Consider the following 6,000-nt stretch of genomic DNA (forward strand, 5'->3'; position numbering starts at 1 on the left):
GAAATAAATTATATACAAAAGTATCACTGTTATATCAGTGTGGTGAATGTAAGGCTGCAGCAAGTTAGCTTAGCTACACTCTGCAACCTCCTTGAAAAGGTCAAGCACATTACCAAACCATAGCATGCCATTTTGCTTTATGTAGGGAACAAGATATACAGTGTCAATTAGTGGACTGTAGTGGTGCTGGTAGAATTTCGACATATGCAAACATTGTCTTTAGTATAAATGTGGCAGAGTTTCTGAAAAATATCAATTTGAGTAAATGGAAAGTTCTGTAGTCACACTATAGCACTTTATTGCATGGCGTGGCATTCCAATGAAAGTGTCAAAGTACTAATAAAGTATCACCATCACTACCTCTTTATTATGTGGTATGTGACAGGTTCACTAGTGTGAATTGTCTTAAGCAAAAATGTGGGCCACTATAAATCAGTTGTGTGAGGGAGGGAAGTTTAACCTGGCTAACAATTAGCCTTTCTAACAGACGGAGGTGTTCATGGGAGACAAACTGGTTAATGAGTGCTGTTAGACGAGGACTTGCCACGGGAAGCATCAGAGTACACAGACTTACAACATTTCTATGCTTTGGCACTCTGCTATCTTGCTTTAGTACTAGACCATTGCGATGCTGGAGTTATTTTTTTTTTGTACAGTAATTACGGTGATACCAGCATCTGCAGTTGCACGTCTAGATTTTGTTTCATTTAGGATGAACCAAAAAGACCAAATTGCATCAGTCTGCAAACCTTGCATCATGTACATGCCTCACTTGTTTTGATAATATCTATCTTCACATGCAGAAGCTTAGTCCTCTATGCAATTTGAATTACAGTGATATAAATCATTCTCGTTTATCACATGAAGATACAGGTAAACTCAACTGCAGGTGTTTGAATATAATATATTTAAACTGTCTCGCTTTTTAAAAATATTACATATGGAATGTCATCCAGGTGTCATTAAGATGAAACATGACATGTTACCACACTGATCAGTTATGACGACTCTTCATAACTTTGGCCTTCAAATTATGGCCTTCTGTTTTGCTCACTTGTCATTATGTGGTCGCACCACAATGAGCGAGCAGCAAACTGTGAATGAGGCGCTTGAATTCTTTTTGGATCACGGCCCTGCTGGGGATGAGAGGATCAAACTTGAGTGCCCCCCCCTCCCTTGCCCCTCCCCCCACACCCAACATACACATACTAACACTTGCAACTGTAGGACGAAATGTAATTGTTTTAAAATGTTTTAAACTAGATTCAACATATTGTTATAACTTTAAATATTAAAAAAGTACGTCAACAAAATAAATATTATATTCATAAAACCATTATTATTAGTCAGTTTTGCTGCAAACACAACACATGTCAATGTGATGTAAAATAAGTAAAGGGTTTATGTAAATCCGTCTGTGATAACAATTCAATTATCTCCTTATGTCATTATAGTTAGTATGCTTATATAATAAAAATGTAGTGGTCAATTTAAAACCCAACAAACTGTTAAATCATATCAATATGTGTGTATTATTATGAAGTTTAATACTTTTATATAAGGCTGTTAGTTTTGAAAATTAAGAACAATGAATTACCAAATTGTGGAAAGTAACATAGTAAACCAAATCTCTGATCTAGAAAGATAGAATGCATCAAATGAAGTGTGTCTGCTCTGAAACATAGATGCTGATGTTTATTAACTACATAGTTTAATGCTTAAAAAAGATACTTTAACAATACTGTGTTGACAAACAATCCCATCCCATTTTACAAGTGTGTGTGTCCTAAGATTAAGACTGTTGTCCAAAGTCATGTGCACCAGCTCCATCTGACCTTCATTGCAAAAGAAATAAATCACATATAAAGTCTAAATGTGTTACTCAATAGTTAGTCTATAACCACAAACAGAGAATGCACAAGACTGTGACATTAGAAATCCAATCCTAACGTCATTGTTAGTGCGTGAAGGACCAAATAAACTATCAAGCTTGTTACGTAAGGAACATTTTGGATTACATTATACCTTCACAAAGACATTGGTCATTGCAATTATGATTGGAGATGAAAAGGTTTTTACTTTTGCCAACTTAGTTTATCAACAAGGGTGTACATATTAATTGTAAATTCATAAACAAATTACTCTCTGCTTATTTCACTTTATTTTACCTCTAATAAACGTAAATAAGGCCTGAGCAACTACAGCACAGTGAGAGAGCTCCCTATGTGTGTTTGTAGTCCAGAATCCACTTACTACCAATCAAAGCTCCATTACTACTGCGTTTTAAGGCATTAGAGATGTCAACATTGTTACGGCATGTGTATTGTTTTCTCAGTCAGGGAAAATTAGAAAATGAATTCCTCTGGGCTGAAGTGACGTATTCACGAGAAGGGTAAGTGAGGACAGAGCGCATGTGTGAGGGTCAGAGGGTGGGTGTCTGTGTGCTGAGGGGTGGTGGTAGTGGTGGTGAAAGGGCGGGTGGGGATGTTAAATTGTGCTGGGTCACCGGCAGATCGTTTTCTCTGAGACAGCTGAATTGTGGGGAAAGAGGAAGCATGGTGACTCTGCCATTTGTTTTGCTGGCTGCTGCTTCTTGTCCAAACCGACTGAGTACACACGGATTAAAGAGCAAAGTGCAATCCACAACTTTTGAACAGGATGTTATGGTGTAGGATGAGAGGAAAGGAAAAACGCACATTAATTTAGGGAAAGTCCAGTATATTTTTCCCAGTAAAATGTGTATACCTTAACCATTTTATGGTAATTCTTTGCTATTATAGACTTTTTACTAAGAACCTCTCTTTCTCTTTTTACCTCCCCCTTCATCCCCTCCTCTCTCCATCCATGGCAAGGAAATGGCAGCTCCAGTGCAGTGTGGAGCAGTTAGGACATTAAGACAACAGAGGTGTGGCTGGCTTTAAATGAGGGGACAAATTGTTGTGCAAGGAGGAGGAGGAAGGCCAGCCGTGGCACGGGGGGGGGGGGGGGGGGGCTGAGCCGCTCAGCGGGGTCAAGCCGGCCTCCCTGCCATGTGAACAGGAAAGGTGTGTGAACTTTTGCCTTGTCCCGCTCAGTCCATCATCCAGCAAATGGAGCACATCAGCTACACTGATGGGGAGAGCCTGGCGTGGGTGGGAGGGGAGAGGTGGAGGTTGGGGGTATGCGCACACCTCACACAGGCTCCCTTTGTGCTCAGGGCAGGGGTTTGCATTACTATGGGGTTGGGGGGCAGCTGCAAACTGCAGTAAGAGAAATGGGCGGGCTATATGAGAGCAACACAAGGAGAAGAGCATACTGTTGGCGCAATTACCACTTGGTCATTATCATGCTGGAACAGATGATCATCCATCTTCTCGTGGAAGGTGTCACCTGGTCTTCATTTTCTACTGAATAACTATCATTATATCGCTAGAATAGGAGCTGGTCCTTCCCCTCTTACTCCTACTAGCAGTGTAGCTTTTCCCAGTTTGACTTATCAAACATAGGTGTAAACTACAGCTGCATTGCATGTGATTGTGCCATGCCGGCGGCCTAGCATGGCTTACTGGCCCACCTTGATGAAACATCAATAGTCGTAATAATTATTAATTATGGAACTGAGCTTTTTCTTGCGATGTAATTGTAAAATACTGCTAAATTTAGCCGGAATAACATAAGCACTACACTGTTTATAATCACCCTGAATTTAGCCCCAAATGGGTGGCCCCAACTCATTTCAGAATTCCTCTAGGTTGACTTTAGTTTTAGGAGGATCAAAACACTTGATGAACTTACTATTGTGAGAATATTGGTGCATATGCATTGAAGTATGCAATGCTAAGTAAAGCTTAATGAGTTGAATGAGGTTTCAATACAAACAAATACTGTTTCATTATAAAATTATTTGCAAATGAGATATTTAGCGATTGCACAAAGAAACCTTAGCAACCATTGATCATATCTCTCCTTACAAACATAAACAATCTTTACTTCTGTTTGTATTTAGTTCACTCATTCATGTCCTTGTATCACATACAAAAATGGCATCACAGATTTTTTGGGAGATTTGAGTAAATATAGCTGGCCAGTCTGCTCTGCTTCCTCCCACTGGGAGCTGAGTGGGAGTTGAGTGAAAAACTGAATATGTTAAGATGTGTGTTATTCCGGAATCGCTGTCAAGATCTTTCAGTGCATTTCCTAATCTGTGGCTGTTTATATCTTGCACTTTTGTCAAAGTTCCTCTCCGGCAAATCTGGCATAGGAAGCACGTTTTTCTTGATTGACGGGTAACAGCTCTTAATGTGTCTTATATTACTTGAACAGCCAGGAATACATTTGTAAAAAGCCAAACTAAGGTGTAAAGGACTCTTCTGTTCAGTGAAAATCAAAGAAGCTGTTCTCCCTCACAATCAGAAAACACGAGCGTTAGGTGCTTGCTGAGGAAGGAGGGTTTATGGATTATGGATTGGAGACTGAATGATCAATTAATCATGAACCAATTTTAAATTAAAATACCTAGTACAAAACTCAGATACAGTATGTTGAGTTATTTTTTCTAATTAAATCATAGGAGTTTAATACTGTACAGGCTTATCGTTTAAACATGATTTTCCAAAGAAAAAGATCCTGGGCACTTTTACAAAACTTGATTGTGAAATTTACTCATGTAATCTAATTAAGATGACACTAAGTGGATACAATATTGAAGGGAAAAATCCACAGATTTTGTCAATCTCTACGATTGATTTAATTAACTGCAAATCTCTTGCTGTGACCCCTGTAATCCTGTTTTTTTGCCTTTTTTCACCCGGTAAAAATTAAGGTTTAACTATAAATAGAGGTGGATAATGCAGTTGACCTGAGGGGTTAATTCTCAGGCTTTTGGATGCTTTCATCCCCTGGAGGCTCTCCGTCCATGCTCTCCTCAGGTTACATTAGCATGAACTCGAGAACCACCACAAGGAAATGAGTTCATATGGAGAAATGAAGCCAGGATTTGGTCTGCTCGGGCACCTTTGTAGGCACTCCCAACATGAGAGGCCGGGAACAGGATGGGCCTAAGTCCCGATTAATACCCTGATTCCACTCTGCGTCATGAGGTCAGTGGGAATTCAAATAAAGAGAGGGATGAAATAAAATTAGTGAATTGCTGAAACTAGCACGGCAGACATGATAGCTTTGTTAGAATGTGTAGTAGCTTTCCTTTGTCAACACCTGTCAGAAAGAAAGACAAACTTACATGTGAGATGAGAGAAACTTAAATGAAATGTCTCAATGTATACCAGATGAAAGGACTTGTTGAGTACAGCCACTCTCAGCTGTGTCCTTGCGGCTGCAGAACCAGCAGCATTGCTGACTAATTGCTCCTTTTACATAATCCTAAAATGCTTTACATAATCACAAATACTGTCTAGAAAAATCCACAGGATTAATGTTATAAAGTACCTCACACTGCCAGGATAAATATACATCCTATTTGACGGACCCAACATTTATCTTCCTACATTTGTTCACCGAATCAAAATACAGTTGGATAAATAGATATATGTGGCCTGAGTACACATACAGAAGTCAGTCAGTCAGCCTGGACCTTTTATTTCCAGTATTTATTTTCCCGTGTTGGTGACACTTAGGACCTGAGGCCATGGGATTTATGTCACACTAATATGTTATATGCATCACATTCACACACTGCACGATACACACTCAGTGTACAAACAAACACACGTGTGCGCTCAGCCAAATCACTGATTGCCTGAGCAGCTGAGCTGAACTGAGGTCTGGAAGCTCGATTTTTAAAAGTGCTACTGTGGGTGGACCTGAAGGTAAAAGTGCATCCGGGTTGAGCTCGGGGAAAAGAGACACAGAGGATGTGTTACTGGGGACCTCAAGTAAGGCATGACCATAACTTTTTCTAAGGTGCACATTTTCTTCCAGACAAATTCATAATTAACACATTTACAGTTGTTCAATCTCTGCTCGATTCTTTGTTATATTAAAGGCCATGCAAGTGTTTTAATC

This window comes from Pseudoliparis swirei, chromosome 8 (genome assembly GCF_029220125.1).
Source record: "Pseudoliparis swirei isolate HS2019 ecotype Mariana Trench chromosome 8, NWPU_hadal_v1, whole genome shotgun sequence".
NCBI lineage: Eukaryota > Metazoa > Chordata > Actinopteri > Perciformes > Liparidae > Pseudoliparis > Pseudoliparis swirei.